This window comes from Eleutherodactylus coqui, chromosome 11 (assembly GCF_035609145.1).
Source record: "Eleutherodactylus coqui strain aEleCoq1 chromosome 11, aEleCoq1.hap1, whole genome shotgun sequence".
In the NCBI taxonomy this organism is placed as follows: domain Eukaryota; kingdom Metazoa; phylum Chordata; class Amphibia; order Anura; family Eleutherodactylidae; genus Eleutherodactylus; species Eleutherodactylus coqui.
In genome coordinates, this window is record NC_089847.1 from 26,316,675 (window position 1) to 26,331,934 (window position 15,260).

Consider the following 15,260-nt stretch of genomic DNA (forward strand, 5'->3'; position numbering starts at 1 on the left):
AGCCTATATTGTACTCTACTGCATGCCATATTACAGATGTATACTTTTTATGGCACTATATGACAGCATAAAAAGTGTTCATGGGTTTCCAATTTGGATCCATAGGGGCTGTGTGTGCCACTGCAGGCTCAGACTGGCATACAGGGGCACAGGAGAATCCGCCGGAGGGTCCTAAGCCAGGAGTGGCCCCGAGACATGAGATGAGCAGCGCAGTGCTCGCTCTTCAGTATCTACAGATGCAGTAGGCAGCATCTCAGCCAATCTGTATATCTATTTAATAGACCTGCTAGTTTATCTGTTTATATACAGGGGGTAGGCAAAAATATGGAAACGCCTTATGAAATGCATGGCTTAAATTACATGGGGTTAGAAATCATATTTACATAAGACCGATTTTAGGTGGAAGTAATAGGACATAAATGCTGCCGGGCAGAAGTGGACATCTGCCCAAGCAACGAGGTTCCATTGGTTGGAGGTTTGAGCCAGCCACACAGCTGCTATTACCAGTCCCAAAATCACCCAGAGCAGGGCAAGAGGTGAAGTAAACACAAATTTGTCGGGAAAGCTTTCAGCCAAGTAGGGGTCAAAAGGCCAGCATAATGCTAATGATTAAAATCCTATGCATTTAATATGGTGTTTCTATATTTTTGCCCACCCCTGTATATGTGCATAGACTGGCTGACATGACATCTAGCCACATTGGAAGTCCAGCTAGTATCCCCTCTCCCTGAGCTTGGCATTCTCTTTCCATTAAAATCTTAGGAAGATGTGGAGGATGGGAATTTGCAAATTGCTATCAGTTTGAAGTTGTAAAGAAGGCCCTTGGAATGACTTTTACTGGTGGGCACTAGGCGCCCAGTCCAACCCTGAGCCGCGGTATTGGTTCTGAGCAGCATTACCATGTGTGCTTACAACTGAGGCAGATTTAGTTGCTCAGCATAATGATGTTTCAATGAAGAATAACCCCTTAGTGACGAAGCCTGTTTGTGCCTTAGGGCTCGATCAGACAAGCCGATATCCGTGCGTTTCTCCGTGCAGAAAAAAAAACGTGCCGCGTGGGCGTCAAAAAGTCTGCGCCTCCCGAAGATAGAACATATAGGTGGCAATGGATGTTGTCTTTGCAGTTTTTTTTCTGCAAGTGGTGCCTTTTATTTTTCTTGTGGAAAAGCGTGAGGCTATCCGCTCGTCTGACCGAGCCCATAAGGCCTCATGTCCACGGGGAAAATCAGGCCCGCTGCGGATTCTCCATGTAGAATCCGCAGTGGGTCCCTCCTGCCCCGCGGACATGAGGCTAAAAATCAGAATAAACTCACCTGCTTCGGACGATGCGGATCTTCCTTCCTTCGTGGCCGGATCTTCTTTCTTCGGCCCGGTGGATGTGCTCTGCTTGCCGCGTGCATGCGCCGGGCGCATCCGCCGGGCCGAAGAAAGAAGATCCGGCCGCGAAGGAAGGAAGATCCGCATCGTCCGGACAGGTGAGTTTAATTCTGGTACGGGTCTCCCGCTGATCTGGACGGCTTCCATAGGCCTCAATAGAAGCTTGCGGGAGCCGTCCCCGCGGGAGAGCATGTCCATTTTTTTTCCCGCACGCGGATCCCCGCCTGACGGGAAAAATGACATCCGCAGGTATTTAACTACCTGCGGGTGTCCAATGCATCCCTATGGGGCGCGGATCCACGTGTGGGTGATCCGCTTGCGGATTTTAATTCTTCTTTTCCCCGTGGACATGAGTTTTTTTTCATTGTCGCATTCTTGGAGCTATAACGTTTACATTTTCCCTAAGATATAGCCAAAGAAAGGCTCGTTTTTTGGGTACATATAATGTATTGTATGACTTTTATACATTCTTTCAGGGGAAAAAAATAAATTCTGCAATTTGCTTTTGGGATTTCATTTTTACGGGATTTATTGTGTAAAATAAATATGGAGATAACATTCTCGGGGTCCGCACGTTTTGGGCGATACCAAGTTTATAGAGGTTTTTTTATATTTTGCTATTTTTGTTCAGTAAAAAGATTTGCTTTTGTGACACCGTAATCCAAGAACCACAGCATTATTATGTGTCCATCGATGGAGCTCTGTGATGACTTCTTAGTCTTCATTTATACAAGTTTGGGAACATACGAGGCGCTGCTGATAAGTCTTTGCCTTTGTGTTTTTTTGTTGTTGTTGTTACTATGGTAACGAATGTTACATCACATGAAAGCCTTATGTGTCTAATATATGTTTTCAAATTTTGTGTTTGTAGCTTATGGCAACAGTGATCTAGGCACGCGGGAAAACAAAATGGCGGGTCTAAGGCGATATTCACAGCAAATGAGAGCAGAGGGGTGATAAAATTCTTGTTTCTGCAAGGAAAGTCCGCGAAGGATATTCATGGTGATATGTGGCAGACATTGGGGGATCAATGCCCTTCATATTCTACAGTTAAGAACTGGGTTGCCAAATTTAAAACGGGCCACTTCAGCACCAATGATGAGGAACGTCCTGGACGACCGAGAGAGGTTGTTGTTCCGGAGATCGTCGATGCTCTGCACAACCTCATATTGGCGAATCGGCCAATTTCAGCTGCAGGAATAGCAGACATCATGGGGATTTCTGGTGAACGTGTTTGTGTCATTATCCATGAACATTGGAACATGAAGAAGCTGTCTGCAAAGTGGGTCCCCAAATGTTTGACAACAGATCAGAAAAGCATGGAGTGAAAACTTCCCGGTCCATTTGTCAGCGTTTAGGGACTGATAAGAACTTCCTGGATCGACTGGTCACTATGGATGAGACCTGGATTTATTTGTATGACCCTGAAACCAAGAAGCAGTCAAAAGAGTGGAGGCACAGTGGTTCTCAGCCACTAAGGTGATGGCGTCTGTGTTCTGGGGTAAGGAGGGTGTGCTGCTAGTGGACTACCTTCAAAATGGTTCCACCATCAATGCAAGGTATTACATTGAACTTTGGACCAATTGAAGGCAGCTCTAAAGGCCAAAAGGCGCGGCAAGCTGTCCAAAGGAATCTTGTTACTGCAAGACAACGCCTCCGCTCACACTGCACAAGCCATCACGGCAAAACTGGTGGAGCTAGGCTTCCAGCTGGTTGACCACCCACCTTATTCACCAGATCTAGCTCCCTCCGACTATCATCTGTTTCCAAACCTGAAGAACCACCTCAAGGGTACCATATTTCACCCCATTTCTGATGCCATGGCTGCTACAGATGACTGGCTTGAGGCACAACCAAAATCCTTCTTTTTGAAAGGCTTACAAAACTTGGAATACTGATGTAAGAAGTGTGTTGACATCAGTGGAGAGTATGTGGAAGAAATGTAAAGCTTCATCTTCCTATTTCTTTCTGGGTAAAGCCAAAGACTTATCAGCACCCCCTCGTGTAACATTTTGATCTTTAAGTTATAATTTTTAATAATCCCATTGGTTGATCCCTATGAAATTTTGACCACTTTCTATTCCATTTTTTGCAATGCAAGATAGCAAAAATTACCGTAGCTACAGTATTTTTGCCATGTTTTTTGTATTTTTTTTCATGATGTGCAGTGTGTAGCCTTAATAATGTAAAATTTTTTTTCTCTGGGTCATTACAAACATTGCAATACCAGATTTGTGATTAAAAAAAAATTAAATATTTTTTTACATAGTAAACGGGAAAAGATGGGGTTTAGACCTTTTTTTATACTTTAACTTTTTATTTTTGTCCTATTAGGGGACTTGAACTTCATTATCTCTTATCATTCTTATAATACTAGCAATTATATAGAAATTATAGCACCAGTGTTTCTGGTGGCGCAATGCGCCCCACAGCTCTGCTACATGCATGTGACATGCACAACACACAGTTCTGCTACATGCATATGTCACTGACACACACAGCTCTGCTACATGCACATGTGACACGCACACAGCTCTACTACATGCTCTCATCTCACACGCACACACAGCTCTACTACATTACATGCGCATGTCACAGACACACACAGCTCTGCTACATGTGTGTCACACACACACGCACACACAGCTCTACTACATTACATGCGCATGTCACACATACAGACACAGCTCTACTACATTACATGTGCATGTCAAAGACACACACAGCTCTGCTACATGCACATGTCACACACACACACAGCTCTGTTAGGTTCACGTGTCACACACACCATTTTGTCAGCCTGTGCTGGTTTAGGATCTGTGATGCCATCACCATCTTGTGACCCCGGACTCCTCCCACACAGGTGACTGATTACATGATGGTGACATCATCACAGGTCCTGTGAGCACACGGCTGCTGTCAAGCTCTGCATGTTTTATGCTTAGGACCTGCAATGACGTCACCGTCATGTGATTTATGGCAGAGCATGAGAAGCACTCACACACTCATGGACAAGTGGTTGTGAGCACTTTGATATGTCTATACTTCTGTATTGCAGTGAATTATAAAGCCTAGGAAGCTCAATCATAGGTATTACTCATGGGCCACCATAGCTGGCAGACCCTGAGGCCATAGTTAAGCCTCCAGGTGACATACAAACCCATCAGAACTCCACAATCACATGTCATATAGTTTTTTTCTCATGATGAGGGAGTGCCATCTAACCTAAGACCTGCACTGGCTGTAGGTTCTACATGTGCCACTGTATGGTGATGCTTAGGGTGCCATATGGAATGAATATTCCTCTCTAGAAGCAATGATTCTAAAGCAGAATTGCGTCATGATACAAAATACAATGAAGCAAGCCACCATACTTTAAAGTGGAGACATATGGGGGTACAGTAGAGCTGTATGGAAGTCTATGGGTACCGTATTACGACTCTGTAAACTTGAAGCTGCACATAGCTGTAATACATTTGTGTGTATGACAGAGGCATAAGGATGTGTATTTAGCCATAGCTTCAGGGCTAACATTTGCCCAAAGGGGTATCATACCGTATAGTACATTGTACTACCTTCACCCATAAAACTTGATGGGAGATAATTCCCCCTTAACCCCAGACCATTCTCTGTCCTGTTCTACTTATTGCTCCATTTAGTCATATTCCTATGCTGCATCACTTTTAAGGTTCAAGACACCTTAATTCTTCTAAGTAGATGAAGGTTCGGTAAGTTAGCAAGGAAATGCCGGCTGCTGGACATTATCGGGTGTCCAGTTCTTGGATAATTTCCTTTAGCATGACATCATAAAAATTCCAACTTGAGGGTATGAGTCAAGGAAAGTTAATGCGATGAGATAAGGAGGATGACAAACAAAGTACGTTCCGGAAGCAGAGAGACTCGCTGTGCCGAGTTACTTGTGATAGGAAAATGGAAACAGAGAATAGATACAATGTATCACAGCAACATATCAGTTCTATTGTATTGGTCTAATGCTTGTCTAGGCACCAAGTGAAGCCATAACTGAAGCTCTTCGCAAGGTCTTCTACTAATATATTTTGGCATGGAGATGATTTGCATGGATGGTGGTGGAGAATACGGGTCTGATCAGAGATGCAACTGACCTGGAGGACCTGTCCTGTTTTGCAGTACACCAACAACCCATTGATATGAATGAACATTGTGTAATGCCTAATATCCCCTGGGATGGCGCTGCTAGGGAATGGAACACTTACTGCCAGGTTTTACAACAGTTGACAGCTGATTGCTGTGGGTTTCAGCAGGGATGACTGTTGGGTGCACGGGAACCCAAAAGTAGTCCCAAGACTTATCACTCTTGCGCTTTTCCAGAGGAGCAATATTCATTCAGTGAATGGAGGTAAAGCACGTCAGAAATCTCTTCCGGCTGCCAGCCACCATTCACTGTGAACAGGCAGTCATTGAAAGATGAATGGCTGCCTGTTTACACTGAGTGGGAAGTCGATCACTGGTCGCTTTGTATCAGTGAGCGGAAACTCGTATCATCACGGACGTGATTTTCATGGGCACATCACGGGGCTAAAACACACCCATCAGTTTAAGCACTAATTGTCAAGGGCTTCTGATAAGTACACATTGCGCTTGTATTCAACTATTTCTTTCAATCCCATTGAAATCAATGGAGCAGCACATGTGCGACTGCCACTCCATTCTGTTTCCGTGTCACTGCAGGGGGTGCAGCGAGCCCTCAGGTGAGGAGGAGGAACACAAAATCTCCATGTTTGAAATCATAAGGGGTCTCAGCGGGGATATTCCAATCAATCGGACCTTTCAGTACCTTCAATCTTTCAGTACCTATCCTATGGAATGATGATTAAAGCCAATTTTGGGGATTAACCCTTTAGGGTATGTTCACACGTAGTGGAAATGGTACGCATTTGCTGCAGCAGAAAATCCATATCAAAATCTGCATCAAAAAACAGATTTTAATGTGGATCTGCAGCAAACTTTACCTCTTCTACTCAAAAGGTGAAATCAGCCGTGGTTTCGCACCAAATGATGCAGATTTTTATGCAGTTTTTGCTGTGGATTTTTGTGTGGATTTTCTACTGTGGAAAATCCCCCCCTTTTCGCTACATGTGAAAGGACCCTTAAAGAGGACCTGCCATGTCCTCGGACCTTTACGGCCATGTCCCTGCTGATTCCTCTGGTGGTTTTAGTTTTCATCTATCCATCCTATCTGCCCATAATCTCCGTTACCTTCCGACACTGGTCTACTATCAATTGGGCGGTCTCCACCACTCAGTACCAATGAATGATGTGATGTTTGATTGACACTGAATCATGGAGACCGCCCACTTGGTGATAAGCTAGTATCAGACTCTGAAAGTAATAATGGTTATGGAAAAATGGGATAGAAGTAAAATAAAAGCATCGGAGGAATTGGAAAGGAAATGACTGTGAAGTTCGGACTAGTCAGGCCCTCTTTAAGGTCATTAGAATCTTCAGTTTTTCACTGTGATTAACCCTTGAGAAAAATGATATTTGTTCGTGGTTAGAGATGAGCGAACGTGCTCGGCCACGCCCCTTTTTCGCCCAAATACCGCGAATTCCGAGTACTTCCGTACTCGGGTGAAAAAATTCGGGGGGCGCCGTGGCGGCACGGGGGGTAGCAGTGGGGAGTGGGGGGGGGAGAGGGAGAGAGAGAGGGCTCCCCCCTGTTCCCCGCTGCTCCCCCCCGCACCGCCACGCCTCTCCCCGCCCCCCGGCGCCCCCCGAATCTTTTCACCCGAGTACTGAAGTACTCGAAAATGGCGGTACTCGGGTGCGTAAGTACTCGAAACGAGTACGTTCGCTCATCTCTATTCGTGGTCCATCTTACTGTAACTCGAAAAGGTCAGACATTGACTTGCAGGAATGCTGCCTTCCAATACTGTAGGTGGCGCTGTAGAGGCATTGTTCCATCTTCCAATTTGCATACATTTCCCAGAGGAGCATGCACAACCTTATTAATTGCAGACCTTCCAGGTTCTCTCCCTAAGGAGAAACCATACCCCGCCTGACACACATCATAGGCCTCTCATCAATGTACATTGATTAGGCAAAATCCCATAAACAGCTGTCTGTACATGGTGATCTTTATCTTCTGGAGAAGAATTTGACTTCTGCTTATATACCCAGTCATTGTTACAAGGGTTATTAACAGGTCAGACATTGACTTGCAGGGATACTGCTTTTTAATAGATGGCGCTGCAGAGGTATTGTTCTATCTACCATTTGCATAATTCCCAGAGGAGCCTGCATGGCCTTATAAGTCTCCTCCCACCTTCTAGGTGCTCTCCCTAAGGAGAAACCATACCCTTCCAGACCCTCAATACAACATATAACAGCGGCTAGCAACCAGTGATGAACATCTGAGATAGTTCAGATTTTCATCTCAAGCAATTACCTTGGAGTAGTATGACGCTAAGGGCTTCTTATTCGTGCGTGTAAAACATACGCACGCAAAACTCAGAAAATAGAACCTACTGATTTCAATGGGCTCGTTCGCAGAAGCGTGTTTTGCGTGGGCGGAAAAAAATAGGACCTGCTCTACCTTTTCGTGCAGCAAAAGCCCCCATAGAAATCTATGGGAGGTGCGCAAATACGTAAGCCAGCGCGTGAAACACATATTTTCATGTGAAGCCGCCCTAATAAGATGTGGACCATCTTAAGTAAAATCATCTATCCCAAAACTAAAAGTCCTGGCACGCTCTATCCTCCGTTCTCCCTTCCTTAATGTCTGCTGCTGATTAGCTGATTTAGGAACATTTGGCGCCTACGAATGTAGTATAAATTTTGCAGAGACTTTCAGGCTTCAGAATTCTACATTTCGTTCTACTATTCAGCATTTCTTGGTTTCTGTACATTTTCCACGTGCAGATTGTCAGACTACAGCTACAACTGATGCCTGAGGTCAAACTCTGCGCAGTGATATATTATGCACGATGAATTCAAGGTATTGCATATCTCTCTATAAATGAAATGCTCGTATAACAGAGAACACGTAACGCCTTAACTCTGTAACACACGTTGGGTTACAATTCACTCCCTTAGGGCAACTTCATACTTGGCAAAATCCCTGTGGGCATTCTGCAACTCCGGTAGAAGTCCGCGGTGGCCAAATCCACACATAAATGGTGCGGATTTTGCACCCCTTGAAGAGCGAAGAAGGTTGACTTGAGGATGGCTGACGACAAGTACAATGATGGATGGCCACTTCGATGCTGCTGCCTTACATTGAAAAGAACATTGGCTCAGAGGGATGACGAGGGAGGACGGGCATTTTGGGCTTTCTGTTGTAGAGCCCGGTCTCCTCATTATATGCTGCTGCCTCACATTGTCTAATACAGTCATTGGAAACTTTCCCATATAAAGCTTTTTCCAGTGTTGCTGGGTCACCAAAGATTAGTCATGAATCATTTTCGGTAAGGTCAGTTGAAACTTTCCAAAACGATGATCTCACTGCCATGCCGGAACTTGACTAGCCTTTCGTTTTTGTCCGTAGAGGTTGCTATATGATATCAAGCACTCCTGCGCCCATCTGCCTCCGCACCGGGTGCCAGTAGAAGGTCGGTGCCAACAGTTACTTGGTCATATCCTGTTTTCATTTTCCTGTATTGAAGAAAAACAGGATACGGCGGAGCGGCCGCTACCTTCCGTCACATCCGGCTTCTTTGTTGTATGTTTAGCAGAATTCCATATACAAAGTTTCATTGTCTTTATACCTAATGAGATTCCTGAAGATTCTGATGTTCTTATTTATACTGACCCCCCCATCCTCCCAAGGTCAGGGTTACATTATAGGAGATCTCTTTCATGTTGGGATGTTTAAAAAATGTCTTTGATGAAGCTGTAGTTATGGGATGACGTGGTAATATGGGTGGTAACGGTGATATGTGGCAGCTAACAAACATATCAGGATACATGATTCTGTTTTCAGCTGGCCATACTGTACATAAAGTTCTTTTGCCTAGTGGTATGAATGTTGTCAGGGGTGCCCCAAGCTTCTATACTGACTGAGGGCCCATTTACAAGAAAAGATGTTTGCTCAAAATTCGCTCAAATGGCAGTTTGAGTGCCAGTTTTGAGCGATCACTTTGTATAAGCTCTAAAGTAGCTAATTAGCTACTTAAGAGTTTATCAGCATGTAAATGAAGGCGGATGCTGTATGCAGAAGACAGCGGGTGCAATGTCATCTGCATACAGCTGCTTTATTCTTGGAGCTATCAGCTGGTATCCAGCTGATAGCTGGTATCTGAGAACTAGCTGAAAGAATAGTATGCGCTGATAAGTGTCATTGCTGACTTTCAGCTTGCTAAAAGTTAGCGATGAACGAATAGAGGACGATGATCGCGCGTTTAGATGCAGCGATTATCGCTCAAAAGATGGCTTATGAGCAAATTTTGAGCGACAATCATTGTGTCTAAATAGGCCTTAAGTGTGAAATTGTGCCCCCTCTCTCGAAAGCGCAAGACACCCAAAATATTTGTGAACCATTGAGACTTGTCTAAAGTGACAGAGTAATAGTGACCACAATAGTAAGTGCCCCCTTTGAACCCCAATAGTAATAATGACCCCGTTAATGGCTCCAGTAGTCATAGTGACCCCAATAGTGGCCTCAGCAGTAGTAGTAACCCCTTTTGAAGCTCCAGTAGTAATAATGACCCTCATAGTGGCCTCAGTAGTAATAGCATCCCCTTTAGTGGTCTCAGTATTAATAATAGTTTGCGCTAGTAGTAATAGTGCCCTCATAGTGGCCCCACTAGTAATACTACCTCCCATAGTGGACCTCTGGCCAGGCAGCAACCTGACAAGCAGTTAACTCACTCAGTCCGCGACCCGCTGCCTGGCGCCTGTGCTATGTACAGACCGGTGTCTGCGTACATTAATATGGCCAGTAAAAAAATAAGTACTGGACGGGTGGCAACGTGCCGCCCCTCTGACGTCCTGCCTGAAGTGGCATGTTCAGCTAGCCCTATGGCAGGGGCATCCCTTACATCAGCTAGAGGCCTAGTGCTTGGGATGGGAGGGATCAGGTGACGGCGTAGTGAGGTTACGTAAAGGATAGCCATGGGAGATCAGGTGGCATAAAAGAGGAAGAGAGAGGACATGTGTTGAGTTCTTTCTGCAAAGCAGTGTTTAGAAATGCTCTATGGACTTTGTGGGGTGCCAGCTCTACAAGCGCATAGTGTTGTGCATCCAACCTCTGGAACAAAGTTATCTCTACAGTCAGCGGTTCCAGCGCAACAAAGTTGCCTGGTCCTGCTTTCCATGCATTTGAGGGACACTAACCCCGTGGCCAGCACCCCCAACTGATCTCCTGTCTAGATTTCCTTAAAGTAGTTACCCAGGACTTAAATATAGGTGACTTATCTTTAGGATAGGCCATCGGTATCAGATTTCTAGAGGTCCGACTCCCAGAACTTCGGTCAATCAGCTGGTTGAATGGGCCATGTTGCTTGGGCAAGTGCCTTGACCCTCTTTATTGTGTACCACGCACACCACCATACATTGCTTAGTGGCAGTGCCTAGTTTTGCAGTCCAAGTCCATTCATTTGAATGGGGTGACCATGTGAACAGACATAATGTCACAGGCTGAAGAAGAGACCGCAGTGCTCACAGAAAGCATATCAATAAGCTGATTGGTGTGGTGCTAGAAGTTGAACTCCCACCGAGCTCATATTGATAGGCCATCAATATTTAGGTCCCAGATAACTCCTATACATCTTAAAGGGAGCAGTGAAGAGGGTTAGTTCAACGTAGACATTAATGGCATATTGCTACAATATGCCACCAATGGGTGTTGTACAGTTTGGACCCCAATCAGTGGGGTCCAAACTGTACAACACCCCCGGATTTCTAGAGTAATGTTCCAGTGATGGTAGGAAAGTGCTCTGCTTGGTTTTCCTCAGTTGCCACATGTTCGGTCCATCGTACACCATAAAGGGCAGAGCCGTAGTAGATGAAGTTGCCCATTGCTGTCCCAGTGTTGTTGCCGCTTCGTTCTAGCAGTCAGACCTAGCAATGTGTTACAATGCCTATACTGAGACAACCAGGCCAACTCCACTTTAGTAGCCACATAGATAAACTTACCTACCACTGTACTTACTTTCTAGGTGACCCACATTTGTGTACAGAAATAGTAAGTGGAAGCTTTACACACTGGGGGAAGTGAAAACGAAACCATTGAAAGCAATTGTTTCATTTTGCCTGTTATGCGACCGTGATTATCGCGGCCGCATAATGGGATAAAAACACGCCCATCAGTTTAAGCCCCTAGGAGAATGGATGTTAGAATGCATTATAAAACATTAGCAAGCACCAAGTTTGGGGACTATGCACAACACACGGCTGCTATGCTAATATCCAAACTAAATATGCAAATATGCTAATAATGTTCCCGAGAAAATAACAGTAAAAGTGATACAAAAAAAGCGAGTACAAATCCCTGCATACAAAACCCAAATGATACGATTCTGAGAGGGAAAACAACGCTTTTGTTAAAAATTTCCATCTCCGCCTGATGATACCAAGTTTTACAAGTCAATATTTCCGGCTTGTCTGCCGCCATCTGCTCTAAATTGATACAGATATCACCGTTTAGCTTTGTCAAGCTGCCTGTAATCCCTGATGTGTATATACGGGGGCATTCACTGCTCTCGCGGTTTAGTTCTGCGCACAGTAGAAGTTGGCCAATTGTCAGCGGTACTGGTACAAATTCACATGGCCAGAACCGTGCCAACAGATCCTTCCAAGGCTGGGCTCACATTTTACCCTTGGATGTTACGGGACCCGTCACCGTGGAGCAGCACTTCTGTATAATCACCCGCTACTCCGTTCCGGCGGTGAAAATGTTACTCTTTTCAGAGCGTGGAATATAAAAATGACATCCCACGACTCCCTGTCACCTCCCCTAACAGCCCCATAACTTAGTTTATGGTGCGGTGGGGAGGTGACAGGTTCCCTTAAAGGTCTGTTCCTTGCAGAAACCGCACCACTCTTGTCCATAAGTTCAGTCAATAGCGGTTTCTCCCAATTCCAACATACAAATGACCGCCTGGTTCAACAGGGCATCTATACTGTAGGTTTCCAATGGGCACAGAAGAGTGAGCCACTGCCAGGCACCCTTGATGGCAGCTTATCTCCGGAGAGAGCAAGAGGAGAGATCTTTCTTTTTCCTGACACCTCTTAGGGAAATGTTGAGAGGCCCCCACACATTTATGATAGTCATCTGGTCCAACCAAATCTGGCAGCTTTGAACTAACATTCCCATATGTGTTTGGGGGTCTGAACTGTCTCAAACTCAGCAACAGCTGGAGAGCTACGGGTCGGAGACCATTGCTTTAAGGAATTCATGATGCTCAACTAATAGGTACATTGAAGAAGGTCTGCCCAATGCAGACCTGATACACACACACATATTGGGTAGACCTTTTTCAATGTGCCCATTAGTTGGGCATCATGTATATAAGTTATGTATGTATATATGTAAATTTATATACGTAAAATTTATATATATATATATATATATATATATATATATGTGTGTGTGTGTGTGTGTGTATGATCTCAGTCACATATGAAGTTCAAGTTTCTCTAATTCTGACTGCATTGAAACTCCATTATATCACATATCCTGTTTCCTATTCTTTTCAAACAAAAGCAGGATGTGTCTGGGGCCTGTAAAACCTTTAGTAAATAATTGCTCTACCAGGAGACTACAGAATGTCACATTCCACAATGTCGGTAATTGTAAGGTTTCCCAAGTGAGGCCGCTCTCACACCCGCCTTAGGGCTCAGTTCATCGTATCCGTCTCTCTGCTACGTTTTTAGAGGAGAGAAACTAAAAAAAAACTGGAAAAAAAAAATGGATCCGTTTTTTTCCACATTGATTTCAAAGCTAATGGAAAGGCTTCTATTTTGTCAGGTTTCTATTATCTTGTATTGAAAAATAGCGCTGCAGGCTGCGTTGTGTATTACAATGTCTAAGAACCATAAAAGCCCTGTACAGTACTCCCAGAGGGTAATACAGGGCATTTATGGCTCTTGGACCGGGTTATACCCCAGTGTTCAGGACTAGTGTTGAGTGAACCCAACCAGTAGAACCCTGTTGCGGGTAGAATGTTGCTAAAAGCTCGGTTTTGGCTTGTGCCGAACTAAAAATTTAGCGAAGGGTTCTACTGGTTCGATTCACTCAATATTAATCTGGACTTTTTATGGTGACTGTACTGTTAATGCAGCAGGATAACAATGCGCTCACTTGTATACGGCGATGGATGTGACATCATGTGTGGTAATACAGTAGGATTAAAAATTGTTAATTATTATGAGTGAGGTTACTCAGGCTCATTTCGGGTTGTCTATTTACCTTGCAATGGACAGAACCATACATCCCATTGATATCACCCATTGCTTTACATTTTTCATGTTTTTTTTTCTTTATTGCTTTACATATTCTGCACTCAACTAAGAGGCTGTGGAACCCCCCACCCGCCCCCCAATTACACAAGTGGTAAGCCTGCCCTTGTATAGCAATAAAAGGTCCACTGGATAGAGGACAGTATACAAGATTTCACCTCTTGTCCTTTAGATCTTTTAGGATCAGTCGTTCTATATGTTATTCTTCAAGGTGTCTAGAAGTCGGTAAGACATCTTAATTACAATTTTCCATCTCAGGTAGACTCGATATATTGTGATTGGTAGTGCCACCATACCTGAAGAACCACACAATGCCCAAGAAAAGTCCAGGCTCGTATGATAACCAAAAATGAAGACGTTGACTTTCTCAAGCAACTTATTGTCCTATGCTTTGTTAGGGCACGTTGAGTTAATAGACAGGGTTCTTCTTCTTGGACCCTTGCCCTTTAATAGCTAAATCTAAGATTGGGATTGCTCAGAGCTCCCTGCTATAAAGCTCTATAGGTGCCCATCGAATCAATCAATATAGAAATTGAATGATGCCCATGTAATGCTTAGTTGTTTTTCCAGCATTGAACTTATATTATGGCTCCAAATCTCATAAATGACCCGAAAAAAACCACAGCTGATTAGAAGAATTCTCAGTGACTCCAGTTTTCAGCTATTAGCAATGGGACCAGAAAGTGGAGGAAAGGTTGTGCCGGCAAAACGAAGGCCAACACCCTTAAAATACATATTGAAAGTGGGGTTCACAAATAAGAGAAGTTGTCTCAATTCACCAATGTAGGGTAAAAGGCCATAACTGGCACTCCGCTTCATTCCAGAGTCACTTCAGACCATTCTACAAATAACCAAAGAGACTATCAATTAATAGAATCCAAATAAAATCAGACCACTCACCTGTGTGGTAGGAGGCAACCCAAAAGGATCTGAATCTGCCTGAAATGTTAAAAATAGATGAAGTAATCCACCAGTCACAGGATCACGAAGAACTAAAGATAGCGGTCAGTTTAGGAGTGAATTCCAAAATATCCAACGTACTCCAGTTTGGAATAAGCCTGGTCCCACCCAGTACACTTCCTTCCTTTGATTGTTCTTCACATCACTAACACTTGAAGCCACTGGGTTTTGTGGAGGAAACCAGATAAATGTATTTCAGATTCTTTATCTTCCTTTTTGTTACTTAGAGCCGGGCACTCAGTAACCGTGACTTATAAGGAAACAGAAATGTATGAAACTCTTTGGGCGTTTTTGCAGTCGTCAGCAAAATTTCTACAGTCATGAAATCATGGGTTTTGGGGAGCTGCCGATTGAGGGCTCCAGAAACAAAACATAAGGGCAGATTATATACAGTGAAACTTCTCCAGAAGAGCACCCCTCATCCAGACCAGATGACCACATTTCCAGTTCCACCATACATTACAGATATGATACTTACTGGTCAC

At 44.2% G+C, this 15,260-nt stretch overlaps 1 protein-coding gene across 1 annotated transcript in view; it reads right to left on the reverse strand.

Moving 5' to 3' along the window:
- The window catches only part of CDH5 (cadherin 5), a 68,455-nt gene extending 53,608 nt beyond the window's left edge, over nt 1-14,847 (reverse strand). The window contains exon 1 of the mRNA XM_066583215.1: nt 14,716-14,847. The gene's annotated coding sequence lies outside the window, so the exon portion shown is untranslated. The remainder of the gene's footprint in view (nt 1-14,715) is intronic.
- Nucleotides 14,848-15,260: the final 413 nt, after the last annotated feature.